Source organism: Rousettus aegyptiacus, unplaced genomic scaffold (genome assembly GCF_014176215.1).
Source record: "Rousettus aegyptiacus isolate mRouAeg1 unplaced genomic scaffold, mRouAeg1.p scaffold_m13_p_1, whole genome shotgun sequence".
In the NCBI taxonomy this organism is placed as follows: domain Eukaryota; kingdom Metazoa; phylum Chordata; class Mammalia; order Chiroptera; family Pteropodidae; genus Rousettus; species Rousettus aegyptiacus.
In genome coordinates, this window is record NW_023416284.1 from 75679091 (window position 1) to 75695924 (window position 16834).

At 34.9% G+C, this 16834-nt stretch overlaps 1 protein-coding gene, 1 non-coding gene and 1 pseudogene across 3 annotated transcripts in view; 1 reads left to right on the forward strand and 2 right to left on the reverse strand.

Annotated features, from left to right (window-relative positions):
* The window catches only part of PHACTR1 (phosphatase and actin regulator 1), a 537206-nt gene that overhangs the window by 508950 nt on the left and 11422 nt on the right, over nt 1–16834 (reverse strand). The gene's annotated exons all lie outside the window — the stretch shown is intronic.
* Nucleotides 2518–2622, forward strand: LOC118606421. The gene has a single exon (XR_004952378.1). It is a non-coding gene; the product is annotated as a U6 spliceosomal RNA (small nuclear RNA).
* Nucleotides 11723–11841, reverse strand: LOC118604273 (annotated as a pseudogene).

The following is a 16834-nucleotide window of genomic DNA, read 5'->3' on the forward strand; positions in this document are numbered from 1 at the left end:
CGTAACATCTGTTCCCTGGGTTGTAGAACATCACTCCAAGGTTGAAAATGCAATAGCATGAATATATTTTCAAGAGAACCCAGTTGTGGTTCAGGGGTCCCACTTTAGCAACTTTCTTTGGGTCGCCAATCTCAAAGTTTAGGAGTTAAACATGTGGTCCCTAATTCAGATTCTGGCTCAACCATTTACTAGCTCTGTGACCTTGGGTAGATTAACTAATATTTCTTATTAGACCTCTTTTCCTCTTTTATGAAAACGATTAATACTAGTTCCTACCTCGCATGGATGTTGTCGAAATTAAATGAGTAATTCATATGAAATACTTAGAACAGTAGCCAGCATGTGGCAAATACTCAGTAAATGTTAGCTGTTATTATCCTCATAACTCTCAAATTTTGATCTCTAAACCAACTAACTTTTCTAAGCTGCAGACTGATAAATCCTTCTGGTGCTGCTGGTGAAGATGCTCTCCTGAATGACCTCTTAAACTCACCAAATAGAAATCACCTTTGACATAAGATAATACAAAGAGTTTGGCACAGTAAGTGGTGAATAAATACTGAATACATTTTAGCTATTATTATAATGTATTTCCAAATTATTCTTTTTCTTTTACTTATTTTCTGTAAATAGAGCATCATCATTCAGGGAATCTCATTCACTAGTCTGGGAGTCATTTTAAATCTTTGTATTTTCTCCATCCAGCAAGATCTAGCTAATCACTAAATCCAATTTTTCCTCCTCTTAATTATCTTGTATAACTTCTATTCCCACTGCTATATATATATTTTGCTTCACTTATTTGAACAGATGTCTAATGGTCTCTGAGGTCCAAGGCATGCCCCCTCAACCCACTTCCTTCAATGATGTTAGAATAAATACTTAAAATTCAAACCGAGTATGTTATTTATTTGCGTGAAATCCTTCACTAACACCTCCAAGATATGTCTCTCACTCCTTTCTTGCCATGGTGAACAAAATCACCTCCTGCTCAAGCTTCATCTCTCAGATGTGCCAGATGTTGCGTGTAGCCACATGGTCTTTTTCCGAAATTTTCTCTACACTCTTATTCCTAAGGGCCATTGCAAATTTTGTTTTTCAAACCTAGAATTGACTTTTCCCAACTCTATAAAAAAATATTTTCATCCAAAAGCTTGGGAAACACAATGATTATTTGAATAAGTTTTTAGGATTTCAAGTATATTAAATCAAATTCAATACAATAACTCTTTTGGGGAGCCAAAGACTTGCCAATAACTGGGTGCACAAAATTCACATAAGAGAAGCTTCACAAAGTTGTTAGGGTAGAAATTGTTATCACTAAGAGCTTTCTGAGAAAAACTAGTATAATCCTTTGGATGCTGAGAAAACTATAATCAGACAAAACCTTTCTCAAGGAATTACAAATCTAAACCAAAACTGAACTTCCAACATTACTAGTGCCATGACAATGGAAAGGACAATAGATTCATATATAATTCAAATGTGTCAGTCTCTCCTTATTGCCTAGGTGTCTTGCAGGACCTGATGGCAGTTTTATCATGACTCAACTGGTGTTGATTCAAATTACATCAGCTTCTATACACCACCATCCAGTGGTAACTGAATTTGATTCTGAAAAAGACTTAGGAAAACTGAGTTAACACATCAACTGAAAAAAAAAAAAAGAAAAGTTGTTTAAAAATTCAGATTGGGGTGATTTATCAATAATTCCAAGAAAGAGAAATAGGAAAGTTCTAAGCATTCCAGTAAGTGGTTAAGAGAAATGTTTTGCATGCTACAATTTGATAACAGATAATCTTTGCTGGGTCAATCTGACTGTCTTTTATATACAGATTGTAAATGTAAACTACAATCATTCAAAATGTATTTCCTCTTAAAATCACCTATCTTAAACAGCTCTCAATTGATGAGTTAGTCTAACAGGGAGATTTTGGCTCTGTGTAGCAACGGTAATCTTTGGTGACTTCTTTCTTTAGGATATAGTTCACATTCCCTAGTATGATATATAGGACCCACAGATTTTTCCTTTCAGCAGTTGTCCTACATCATCTCATCTCTACAACCATCATTCCCTCTAATCAGACCAAAATTGCTGGTTTCTAAAGGCATTTTGCTTTCTCTTGCCTTTTTGCCTTTGTACATGGTCTTCCTTCTCCCAGTATACTCTTCTCTCCTTGTATAAGTCTCTTTTATCCTTCAGTACTCTTACACCAATTCCTAAAGATTGTGAGTTAACAGCCTGCTTGTTTCTCTCTCTGATATTCCCATAACATGAGGTCCAAGTTTCTGTTGTTTATATCCATTGTATTTAACGGTGATGAAGAAAAAGATGTAGATGATAGCAAGTATTTCATTCTAAGCTGTGAGCTTTTTAAGATAAGGAATATTTCACTTTTTTCTTTATCCTCAGTTTCTAACATGGCCTTGAACATAATAACTACTGATAGAATAAATAAGTAAAGCATCACAGTATATATTTGCCTTTTAAATGCCTGTAGTAAGAACCGTATATAAGTGCTCACTTCAGCAGCACATATACTGGAATTGAAGCAATACAGAAGATTAGCATGGCCCATGTGCAAGGATGACACACAAATTCATGAAGCGTTCCATATTAAAAACAAAAAACAAACAAAAAAAAACACTGTCTATAACGTGTGGTTGGCTTTCACGTATGGTTCAATATTAATAGTCAGAGGTCCAAATGTATCTTATAGCACATCTGACATATAATTGGTTATCTGTTGTGTCTAATTTATGCTTGACTTCAGTGTTTCAGTAAACCTCACGTCATTTTCCTTCCTTCAAGCCTATTCCTGGTGGATAAAATGAACTGTATAAGATGCAGATATCATCACTTTTGGTTTGACATCTGAGCTGCTATAATATTGATTCATTCCAACTTGAAAATCCATATCCGAAAAGATATTTGCATACCGATATTCATAGCAGCATTATTCACAGTGGCCAGGACACAAAAGCAACTGAAGTATCTCACAACAGATGATAGGATAAAGAAGCTGTGTCACATATATTCAATGGAATATTACTCAACCATAAGAAGAGACGAAATACTGTCATTTGTGACAACATGGGTGGACCTTGAGATAATCATGCTAAGCAAAATAAACCAGACAGAAAAAGTTGAAAACCACATGATATCACTTATATGGGGGATATAAACCTAAAAGCAACAAATGAACAGGACAAACAAACAGAAACTCATGGACATGGACTATAGAGTAGTGGTTACCAGAGGATGGGGGAGGGGAGAGGTAGATGGAGTAAAATGTGTGGTGACAGAAAGAAATCTAACTATAGGTGGTGAACACACAATGCAATGTGTGTGTGCGTGTGTGCGCGCGCGTGTGTGTGTGTATAACCAATGTTGCCATAATAAATATTTTTTAAATTAAAAAACAGAAAATAGAATATTGATTTATTCCTCATTCCTCATTCTTTCATATATATTTATTAAGCAATTATCGTGTGATGGAACCAATTCTAAAATCAATTGTACTCCTACTGCGAGTTGTGTTACACTTTGTAATGTGCTGTTATATTATAGTTATGGGTGAATGCAGTTGCTTTTGCTTCCTGGTTACAGTTCCTGAAACAGAAATTCCACATATGTTAATTGAATAATTGAATTGATGAATATGTGATCCAATGACTTAATTTGTTTATCCGGTGATATTTAATTTAAATTCCAGACTTACTTATCAAACAGAAAAAGTGGCTTAGGTGTTTTTTCCAGTTCAAATGCTCTCTGTTTACTCTTTCTTTAGGGTTATAGGATGTTACGATAAGGTCAGTAGTTTTCAAATATATATATTGAAAGTACAAGAACTTTATTTTCAAAGGTAGTCGAAAATATAGAATGGTACATACAAAGAAAGTAAAATAAATGTGATATTTACTCTTATTGTTCAAAAGCATTTTTTATATCAGTGATGAACATATAACTTCCAGATCCACAGTTTTACAAAACACCACATATACCATTTACACAGAATTCAATGTGAGCTGTGCCCCCAGAGTTGTCCAATGTGGCAGCTCTTACTGCCTTATGGTCTTTTTAATATGTATATCTATGTATATTTTATTATCTTTATTAAAATAGCATCCTGCTTTTCTATTTTGTTATTAATATTTTCCATATTGTTAAGTTCATTTTACCAGTTGTCCCTTTTTACTTATCAGTTTTTCTTTTGCACACAAAATATAGACTCATATAGCGTTCGTAAAGCCCCTGAAGAGATGAGTACAGGCTTTCTGTTAGTTTTCTGTGCCTCTCAACGGGAAACTGACAAATAGAGTATTTCATATAATATCATGGTCCTATCAAAACTAGTTCCCACAAACCACGCCATATTCATCTGTGGCAGGATATTTCTGAGGGTGGGAGGTATTAAATAACATAAAGTCTTACAGAATTAATTGCCAACAACAGCCATTATTAGTTACATTTTGGTTAATATAATTCTTTTAAAAAAGAATATAGCTAAAAGCCAAAGACAACTTTGAGCTAATGATACTAAGAATTTATTATAAGGAACTAATTCAACAATAGCAAAAATATATGCTAATGATTGTCATTGCTACATTATTTATGAAGCTAGTACCATTTTTTCTATTTATATCTTAATTTTATTCTATATAACAAAACAAATTCCACATGGACTTTAAAAATTAATGTAAAAACCATTAAAAACAGGAGAAAATTTTATGTGAATAATTAATAAATATTTAGGTGAGGAAAGCTTTCGATACATCAAAAGAACATATAATAACATGATAATACTTGAATAAATAAAAAGAAAAACTTCTATAATTAAGAAACATCATAAATAGAATAAGACAAAAAAGTACTTACTATACAAGATCAGTTATAATTCAACAGAAAAATTGGCAAAAGTTATGCAACAAACAGGAAAAGTAACTCATAAACACGGAGAGATATTGAAACTTAGTTCCCAGAAGTGAATATTTAACCAATGGAAAGCTCTGCAATATGAGTCTTTCTCTTTGCAGTGACTATCTTAGTTTAAACAGTCATGTTTAAACCCATTTGTCTTTAGCCTATGGCAAATAGAAATTTATTTGTCCCTGCTCTTTATGGTGCAAGTTTTCCTGTGTTTTGTTACCTCCTTCTCCATCTCTCCACCAGTATTGTGTACAGCAGTGCAGAGATGCCTCCATCCACAGCCTGGCACTTCACCATTTCTGAGAGCTCAAGGTTCAATTGTGTGGGGCCAGCTTTCTTGTTTCTAGTAGTAGATGTCATTTGTCAAACTTTTTGAGTAATCTCATTAGAGGATTGGAAATAAGAGGGGCTCAGGGACTGCCTCCCAAGCCAGGATTCCCAGATTCCTCTGACTTGACATAACTTATCAGAAAAAAAGATATTGAAAAATATTGATGTATATACTATTACAACTATAGGGAAAATATCTTGACATGAAGAACATTATATTAAGAAAGAAAAAAGCTCTGTTGCAATGATGAAGTTATTTATAGATTACTGTAAAATATATTTTTAAGCTTTTTTTAACTTTTAATAGAAAGTGAGAAACTTATTTACAGTTGTAGCATCACATAATAAATGAGAAATTTCCAAGAAGAGAGATGTAGCCTGCTTCTTGGTTTCACTAAGTTCCCTCCCCTCCCCACATCCCACTGAAACCTAAACGATCTTTGTAGAAATTTAAAAGAAAAATGAAAAGAAGAAAGTGAAAATTCTCCTTGGAGGGAAAAGTAATGAAAGACTCAACCATTCTGATTCAATTGATTTTTTTCTTAGACATTGTAAGTCATAAAGTTAAGTTTATTAAAAAAAAAACTTTAAAAAGTATTGAGACTGCAGGAAGAGAGTGATAAACTATTGGTGAGCGATTTATTTCATTTTTTATTTTATATTTTACTTTGTATGTCCCATAAGTAGAAGAAAATATTTTTAACTTGTGAATGATTTTATGTTTGAAATTTTAAAAGGTGACGTGAGTTATTTATTTGTTAATCCTATGAGTAACCTTACTAAATTTTGCTTCTCTACACTTTCAGTTAATAGCTTAAAGGAGACACACATAGTTTTTGTTCACATATTTATTTCTCTCAAAAGAATTTCTTCATAGACATCACAGCAATTCTTTGAACAAAAGTGCAATTATTGTATTCATTAGAGAGAAGTCCACTCTATTTTCCTTTTAGAAAGATCCACAAAGTAAGCAATTTTGAGAACATTAATCTAGACCCTCACCTGGGAAAGACCTGCTGGAGTTTCTTTATCTTATAGATTCCATAGTAACCTACGAATTTGTTTTAGTAAAAATTTTTGAGAGGAACAAGACCTAAAACATTCAGCCAATAAAATTTCTAAGTTCCAGTTATACAAATAGGGTTATACTTTATTTGAATGTGTAAACACTCATTTATTTTTTAAGAGTTTCTGATAGCCTTATATTCTCCTATGTGTAAAAAACACTACATCTAAACTTTGTACCTGAATAGTCTTGCCATTTTAAAGGCAAAGACATCTCTGGAGACCAATTTTTATTTATTTTTAAGTATTTATAGTGAATCTTGCAATTGATCAAATTGTTGCTCTAACAAGCTGAAGAGAAGTAATGGTGAAAATTCGAGCCGTAAAAAGGAAGAAAAACCCACTTTTCAATGAAAGTACGCATCTATCCTGGCTATTAGTCTCTTTGGGAACATTTTAAAGAAAACTATGAAATAATGTTGTTCTATACTTATAGAGATGGGTTTATAACTTGAATATTTTACTACTTGTCATATTTCATCTTTCCATAAATTGGTTTTAAATTTAAGCAATGGCTAGTTAAGGCAACTATGAGCAATTTTCAGGTAAAGCACATTTTATGCTTCGCTGAAAAATAAATAGATTGAGGGAAAATCATAAGCATCCTAGCTTGGGCATTAATGGAGGGTAACTGCTTTGCTTTCTCTCCAGTAACAATGAGAGTGAGACTCTCCCACATGATTCACTGTTTACCTCTCTTTCTCCCAATCTGTTTCCTCCATATACACAGGAGTGAGTTTGTGCTGCATGCTCACACAGTCAGCCTAAAACCTTTCTTTGCATACCCAAGGATTCAATAACGCACTGCACAGGTAATGGTCCATCTGCTCCAGGCTCATGCTGTCTTCTCTTCATCAATTTTCAAAATTAGAAGAGAGTAATATCAAAATTTTGTATTATATACTTGAAATTAATAAAACTTTTTAAAAAGATTTATTTCCTTGCTAATATTATAAAAATCAATCTTTTCCTCCTTTCACTAAACCAACACAGAAAATGGATCATCTCAGAACCATCTTTCCCTCTTTCCCACTGTTTGCAAAGGATGAAGCGTCCCTTTTCTAACCTAAGGCTCTTCCTTCTGCAAGTGCTCTGAATACCATTTCCTTTCCTCAGCAACCTCAGTCTATCAGTCATCCCGCCTCTCTCCTCTAACTTCTATTTAGATGTAATTTCAAACTTATAGAAATGTTGCAGGAATATTACAAGAAAATCCACATACTTCGTATCCAGATTTGCCAATTGTTTACATTTCACCCCATTTGCTACCACCTCACCACCACTCCAAAAAAATCATTTCAGATACAGGGGAGAGACAGCATACTTCTTACCTCCTAAATACTTTAGGGTGTATTTCCTAAGAACAATGACATTCTCCAACATAACCACAGAGCAATGATCAAAATCATAAAGTCTGACATTGATAACAATACTATTATTTAATCCCTGATCTGGATTAATTTTTCTAATAACAAATGTCTTTTATAGCTATTTTCTTTTCCTATTTTATGATCTAATGCCAGATGATCCTTCCATTTGCCATGTCTCTTTAGTCTCTTCAATCTGGCATAGTTCCTCACACATGTTCTATATTTCTTGACCTTGACAATTTTATAATGTAAACATAAATTAATTTTTAGAATGTCCTTTAATTTGGGTTTGTTTGTTATTATCACATAAGTAGAATTCAGATTTCTTATTTTCACAGGACTATAACAGACATGATGTGGTGTCTTTTTCGGTGCGTTTTATCAGGAGGTTCATGATGTCAATTGTCCCGATATTAGTAATATTTATTTGTTTAAGGTGGTGTCTTCCATATATCTCTACTGTAAAGTTATTTTTCCATTTTTAATTAGTAAGTTATTTGTGGGGAGATAATTTGAGACCATGTCAGTATCCTGTTCTTCATCAATATTTTACTCATAAATTTTAGCATCCTAAAATTGTCTATTTTCTAGCTCTAATCATTCCTTCCATTTTTATTAGTTGACATTTTACTTAAAGAAATTTGCTTTCTCCTCCTTAATTAATAAATTAATTCAATTACTATAGACTTATAGCTTTTAATTTTTAAAATGAGTTTTCTAATTCTATCATGATTTATTTTAATATTCAAATTTTCAAAATTTAATCAATGGCAGTTTCTCACCTATATCTTTAACCTCTCTCTTTCTCCTGAGTGCTTTCCACCAACATTTAAACATTTTTATCTCTCTTTTCTAGATAAAAATAGATACCCCCTCTATCTATTGTCATATGTCTAATTTCTCCTTTAAAGCTGCACTTCTTGAAAGCATTATATATATTTGCTTTTCTCATTCCTTCCTTTCTCATTCACTCTTCACCTGACTTCAGCCTATTTGGTATCTATATCACTCTACCAAAACTGTCTCAATAAGGTAAAAAATGACCTCCCTGTCACTAAATAAAGAGAATTTATAAATATTTATTTTTGACAACTACTCCGCCCCTCTTCATTGTAAAATTAAACAGTTATAGAAGATGATGAGAAAGTGTATAGTGAATTATTATAAGTTGAATACTCTGGTAAACATCACGCAGGTCAAAAACAGAACTATATCTGCCACCTCAGAAGTACTTCCGTCCATAAGTAAGCTCTATCATGACTTTTACACTAGTCATTTCTTTGCATTTGTTTTTTCTCTCGTGTATATCCCCAGATACTATAACTTAGTCTCCCCACTTAAAAATATTTGATACAGCATTTAAATCTCTTATCTAATTTCCTCTTCTATTACTTTCTTTTCCTTATAATTTGACTGTGAAAGAATTCTGGCCATTTTGCCATAGATTTTCCCATAATCTGAATTTTGCCAGTTGCATATTCCTGGTTTAGTATATACTATGTTCCTCTGTTCTATTTTTTTTGCGAATTGGTAGCTGGGCCTGGACACTTGATTTGAACTGGCTGATTTATTTGACAAGAGTATAGGTGGTAGTATGTTCTTTTTTCAGGAAGCACATTATGTCTGGTTGTTTATTTTTTTTTGTGCTGTTAATGGCATTTGATTCTCAATGCCTAGAACTGTTAAATCATAAAAGCTTACAAAATGATGATATTCAAATCTATCTTTTGAATTTATTAATTGAAAACCTTTTATTCACAGTGACCAAGACATGGAAACAACTGAAATGTCCTTTGGTAGATGATTGAATTAAAAAATGTGGTACATATATACAATGGAATATTAATCAGCCATAAAATAAGATGAAACACTGCCATTTGTGCAGCATGGACGGATCTTGAGGTTATCATGCTAAGTAAAATAAGTCAGACAGAAAAAGTTGAAAATCATATGACTTCACTCATATGTGGAATACAAAACTAAAAGTAACAAATTAACAAGACAACCAAACAGATACTCACAGACACAGACAACAGTTTAGTGGTTACCAGAAGGAAGTAGGGAGGGGGGAAGGTAAAGAGGGTCAAATATATGATGACTGAAGGAAATCCAACTTTGGAATATAGATATGATGTATTATTGAACCTATTGAAACCTGCATAATTTTCTTAACCAATGCTACCCCAATAGATTTAATTTAAAAATCCATATGAAATAAAATAGAAGGGGAAAAAATATTTTATAGAGACACTTTTTCTCAGTGACTATTTGGTTAATTATGGGAAAGCTGGGTAAATTCTTGTTTCATATTCTTTATGTTTTCAAGAAAATAACTCCATTCCGTATCATTTTCAGAAGACAACAAATTATTGTTTTAAAAATATTATGAACTTGTAGATTTAGACATACTTAATGATTTCCAATCTATAGCAAATCTTATCTTTATTGAAGATCAAACTGCTTAACCTTTGTCAGTGGAGAGCCTCTTCAAGTTAGATCCCTAGTCTTTTTGACATAACCCTTAGTCTTCAGGGTTTTTTATTGATATCAGTTTGTCAATGTATTCTAGGATCAACTTGTACATTTCCTGCCCTAACCTGTAGCCAGCATTTTTCCAACAAGCCCTCTTCTTTTGGAAACAAGATTTCAAGACTATAACCTGAGTGCTACAAACTCACTCTCTCTCTCTCCTCTCACTGTATATACTGTAATCTGCATTTCTTTTCTTCATACCAAGAATCTTGATTCATAAGGACACAGGAGGTGAATTAGAATCAGCATATTCCCTGATTGCTCATTTGTTTTATCTAAGTGGTTCTCAACCAGGGGTGATTTTTCTCCCTCGAGGAACAAATATCAATTTGGAGACATTTTGGGTTGTCGTTTTGGAGGGGCCTGGGCATTGGTGCTACTGGTATCTAGGACTTAGGGACCAGGGATGTTGCTAAACCCTAAAGGAAAAGGACCAGCCCTCACAAATAATTTGGTTCAAAATGTTAATAGTGCCAAGATTAAGAAACTCTACTATTCCATATTTTACACACACAATAGCCTCAGAATGGTACTAATGCTATTATCATCAATTACAATCACTAAGCAATTAAAATTTTTGTTTACATATGCAAATTCCCTCACACACACAACAAATAGACTGTACCATATCTACATTGTTAATCATATGCTATTATGTACCAAACTCTGTTTAACTCCCTTTCGGTCTTAGTTCTACAAGTTGCTATGTATTTAATGCCCATCACCTTTGTTCGTATCAGTGTTTCTCTAGACACTTGATTGTTCAAAGCTTACTCTCTAGTAGATTATTTTGGAAGGGATCATAGAAACATTATGTCCTTAGCTCTTTCCTGGTGAGAACAAACTTTTTTATTCTCTTTGTACTTGATAGTCTGTTTTGCTGAACATAAAATCCTTAGTTCACAATCACTTGCTTTGAATATCTCAAGTATTTTACTCCATATTCATCTGGTACAAAGCTTTGTGGTCAAAAATTCTGATGATTAATTAATTTTCTTTCCCTTAGAAATCTCTAGAAAGTTCAGCAATTTTTCTGGGCTATGACTCACTGTTGGTTGTTTTGTGTCTATGTTCTCAAATATTCTTGTGCTCTTTCCATACGTAGTCTCAAAATTTTTTTTAATTTCAGAAATACTATCTTGAATTTTAGTTGAGTCTTTGTTATTTTCCCTTGCTTTTGGTTTCTTTTTTCTTCTTTGGAATTAACTGTGTATTGGATCACTTTGTCTGTCTTTGGTATTTGTCACTTTCTCTTGAGTTCTTTTTAAAATGTCTTTCTTTTTGAATTAAAAAATTCTACCTCTTTTACTTTATATTTCTCTTTAAGCATTGCTTATGGTGTTTACTTACTCTTTCGTTCCTTCTGGTCCTCATTTCTAAAATAATTTGTTTTTTCTTTTATATCTAATTTTTTGAGTTCTGTCACCTCATATGAAGATATTTTTCTTTCTGATATGTGTCTATCTTTTTTTAAAAAAAATATTATTATTTATGCCTACAGCAGCACCTGGTCTTCCTAGGTGGTCTCCCATCCAAGTACCATCCAGGCCTGAACCTGCTTAGCTTCCAAGATCAGATGGGATCGGGCTTGTTCAGGGTGGCATGGCCATAGAACATGGACCAAGGATCCACTGGAGCACAAACCCAAGACCTTATGCGTGTAAAGCAGATGTGCTAACTGCTACATTATGGAACCACATCCTGTTTATCTTTTATGTCTAGCGTAATTTTCATAATTTTAATCTCATTTTATGTATATAACCATTTTGATCAACTTTTGAACATATCTTTTGGCATGCTTTTATTCTCTATAGGATGTTATTCTTATTCTCCTTTATCTTAAAAAAAAACTTTCTAAAAAATTAGAACTTGATAATTTTCTGTTGCTCATTTTATGGCAATTTAATTTTTCTAAATTTTTAGACGGGGGCTTGGATTTAATAGCTTTTCTGATTTTATAGAACTTCTCTATCATTCTCACCTGGCATTAAAAAATTTCAGTGGCTTGTTTTCTAGTATTTCCTGGTCCTGTTTCCACTCTACTACTTTGACCTAGACATCTCATATGCTCGATTTTGATGTTGCTTATCTAATGTGGGTCCCTCTGCTATGAGAATCTCTAAAGTTTCAGATTCAAGAGTTCTAGGGGCTAGGCTGCTCCAGCTCTTTGAGATCTCTTATTGTGGGTGTCTCCATTTTAGAAATGAAGTGTCTCAGAGTGAGGAAACCCCTGACCTTTTCAGCTGCTATTCTCAAATCAGCCCACTGTACTTCCCAGTGAATTCCTGTTGGCTATATTGGGGTTCTTCTATTCTCAGCTCTGCCGCATGCTCTGTTGTTTCCATCTGCTTTCTCTCACACAGATGCTGAAACCATGTGGATTTTGTGGCTGTTAATGATTTGTTGTCATTCCTTTGAATTTTGGGGTTCTTAAGGATATCATCACTGAATCTTGTTCTATACCCTTCGCTATTTAGTTTCTCTAGCTCCTGTTATGTGAGGAATTTAGAAAGATACCAAAACTTTTCTTCTGTGTTCCCAGCTACCATCTTCTAGTCACTCTTGAAACTCTATAACCTCGGTTTTCATTCCAGCAATTTTTTTCTCACTTCTCCTCCACCTCTCTTACCATAGCTCTTCAGTTTTCTAGGCTCCTCTTTCTACCAGTTCCTTAAGTGTAAGGGTTTTTTATAGCCCCTTGCTTTTCTAACTCTATGGACTCCCCATGGTCCTTCTAGAAGTTTGCATATAATTTCATAGCTTTCATTGCCACCTGTATCCCGCTAACTCCAAAATCTCTGTTTTTAGGGATGACCTGCCTCCTGAGTCTCAGAGGTATATACCTAATTGCCTACTAGATAGTTCCATGTGATGCCTTTCTGGCCCCTCAAATTCGATGTATTCAGAAATGAATTAATCATATCACTCCACAAAGAACCTCCTTCTCCTTGTTTTCTATGTCAGTAACAAGCATCATATTCATTAATTTGTTCAAGCCATAAATCTCTTGCTTTCTCTTTCTTATTCCAAATCAATTAATCCTCACAGTTACCCCCTAAATATTTCTCAATTTATCAGTTTCTCTCTCCTTCATCCTTTACCCTAACACAGCCCATCATCATGTATTATTACCTGGTATACTGGAGTATTGTCTCAAGTAATATCCTGCCCTCCAGAATTGCCCTTAGTGACATGTATTGGAGTTGTGATGGGTAAGGTAGGAGTACTTCTTCCTGTTACTCCTTTTTCTCCCTCTTACTCTTGTCCTCTGGGACCTAGGACTAGATTGAGGATTGCAAAGAAGTCTAATAAGCAGGCGGAGCTGGATTCCTGTGGGAGTATGGCACTGAAACTGAGGGTCCCTATAACTTGGATTAAATTAGTTTTAAATTCTAGCTCTAGAAATCATCTCTCTCTCTCTCTCTCTCTCTCTCTCTCTACTCACACACACACACACACACACACACACACACACACACACACAACTCAGGGATTTAGCTTCTCTCCCCAACCCCCATAATCAGCAATCCCCGAGGCAACAGAAAACAATAAAGACTAATGATCATAGGGTCCAGACCTCCAGCAGGCTGAAGATGACATCTTGACTTGCTATGTTTCAGTTCCTGAGCCCTAAGGTGGAATGACCCCTTGGCTACTTTCCCATGAGACCAGACTCCAGGAAATACCTGAGAACTGTCCTCAAGACCTGAAGAAATAATTCATTACCCTTACCTCACCTCCGATCAATCAACTCCCAGCACAGACCCAAACACCCTAACCCACGATGTCCTATATTTTATATTATATTTTGCCCTATATCATCTGTAACCTACATGCCTCGGGGAGTCAGGTTTTGAGTGTTGGCTCCCAATCTCTGGATTAGCTAATTCAATATTAAACTATTTCTCTTTCTATACAGCAAACTCCTGCTTATGCATTTCTTTGGGCCAGTGTATACAGGCAGGCAGACTTAAAAAAAAATTGAGGTTCAGGCAACATCACCAGAGGAGCACATCTAGGTAAATCAGCTAAACTCAAAAAATACTCTCTTTGTGATCAGAAGCTGTAGAGAAGTACATATGGGCTATATTATATAATGACCTAGTTGCCTCTTATGACATAATTAAATCTGTTCAAGTGCTTTAACAGATGACTAATAGGAACAGAGCAACAGCAATAGACTTGGGGAGCTGGGTGACATTCAGGTCACCAGGACCTGGAGCAAGATCAGATTGTATATTTCCCATCACTAACTTTTTTTGGATTACTGTCATTAATTTGAATTTACATTTTTTTTCTGCCAGTAATCTTCGCATTTTTAAGTTTTTTATAAAGGTAGTATTACAGTTGATTAACTATTTCCATCACTAATTCATTAACTCTGTTCTGGTAATTCGACTATCATAAATTAGAGACTTTCTCTTTAAAGTTTTGCTCATGTGTATTTTCTTCCAACTCTTGCAGTTCTTCCATGTGTACCCCTACCTTGTTTGTATTGCTTTCTCTTTCTGTCCTTGTTTTCATCTCACATTCTGCAATTCTGCCCACTCACCTCAGCATTCTCACTCCATATTCTTCAACTTGTATTTTTTGCTCTTCACCAATATCTCTGCCTTTTAAATTTATCTCCAAAGTATATATCCTTCTCATGTTTTATATCTTTCACAATTCACAGTCCTTTTCCTCTCATCACCTCCTAAATCTCTTTCTAATTTTAATTTCTATTCTCAACCCTACCTCATAACCCACTAAAGTAATACTCTTTAGAATCTCCATAGAAGTCGTGTTCTTTGAGCACTTTATAGAAAATATTAACATTCTCATGCTTCCACTTCATTTCTGTGTGTGTTTTTTATGGTTGCTAATATTGTTTTTGTTGCTTTCTCTGGTGGGATACTCACATGAGGGTCTTTATCATGCCTGGTCATTGCCCTCTAGCATTCCTGCTACCCTCTTATTCTTGTATGCTTGATAAAGAAGATGGTCTTTAAAATACGGCTAGGTTTCCAATTTTACAATTGAAGAAAAAACTGCTCATTCTCTTAAGTCTTTGGAGAATTATACTCCGTTCTATTTTCCTTACTGGTCTTCCTTCTGTACATTGTTTCTAATCTTTCTTAAACCATCCCTTGGACCAGTGCCTGAATTAATTACCAAGCATTATTGCTGGTATTATGGGTTGAAGCAAATTCCTTGCACCTAGTATTCCAATCTGGGCTGCCCACAGTCAGATGACGGCTGGGATTTGGGGTGGAAGTGAGGAGGTGTATATGTGGGGGCGTGATCACGATTTAATGTCCGCCTGCAACACCCTTATTGGTGATGCTGGCTCTGGTGTTATTTGCCTGGTGACAAGTCTACACAGCTTGAGCTTGTTGTGCCAGGAGATCCTGCTGGGCACCTTGCTGCTCTTTCATGCTCTAGCAAAGAAAACAGGAGGCAATGACATTTCTTCTTAACACACAAGGACCGGAGCAAAGCGAAGAAAAGAAATCAACAATTTCAAAGTGTCCTCTCTCCCTTGATATACAAAGTACACTAGTTTTACATGGACATTTTTCTGTACTTCTTAGGTAGTGTCATAGCTTTTAGGAGTTGCCACTTGCCCAGGCTGAGATCCCTGTGGTGATAGGAAGCAGGTTACCCAGAAAGGTAATTAACCTCCAACAGGTGAGAAAGGTAAGTCTATAAACTAAATAGAAAAATTGGGGAATACGTTCCTGAAACAAGAGGGTATGCAGAGCATTAAGAAAGTAAATTTAGATATAGGTGCTAATAACTCTGAGAAACTGACCATGCTTCCAGTGTAGACACAAACTTTCCACCTCATTCATGCTTCATGGTAGTTTCTGTCACAACACACAGAAAGCAGACAAGCAGTATCCCTGCTGGGCAGTCTAACTTGTGCCCAGAATTCACTCCAGGATGCCCAGTGGTCAGAACAGGGAAAAAAGCAAATATTCCTGTTTGCCTAGTTTCTCACATAGGGTCTCCGCCTTCTTTTTAGGATTTTAAAATTCTGTATTTCAGGGTTGATAGACTATAGTCGCAAATGACCCCTAATATCTTGCAAATCTGGCAATTAAAAAAAAATAAATCTATTCTGATTTCTTCAGGTATTCGTTTAATATTTCTCCCTGTCTTTTTCAACACTGAAGGAGATCCACATGTATATTATGAATGATGGTCAGAAAAAGCTGAGCTGAAGTGGAGAAAATGACTTTACTATTGAACATCAATTAGAGTGAGAGCATCTGTAAATCTGTGTTTAGTATGGTGAAGGAAGTCCAGTGTAGGAAAAGCGAGGCAAAGGACGTGAGAAAACAGTAAACACAGTGGAGACTAGGATACCGACTGAAAAGCCCGTGTTTTCCTTAATTGTCTCTTTGCCTAGCTTTCATGGAAAACTCTTTATGAGAAATGCCTTAGCAGAGAAACATGGCCACTGGCCTGATGATTTGGCTCTATAGCAATGCTGACTGAAGGAAACTTAAAATGCACACATGGCTGGCCTATTTTCATCAATTTTGTTAGACAGTTGCTTAACCGTCCACATCAGTTTGCGTGCTTGATTCATCTTAAGAGCACCTGCTACTGGCCATGTTCC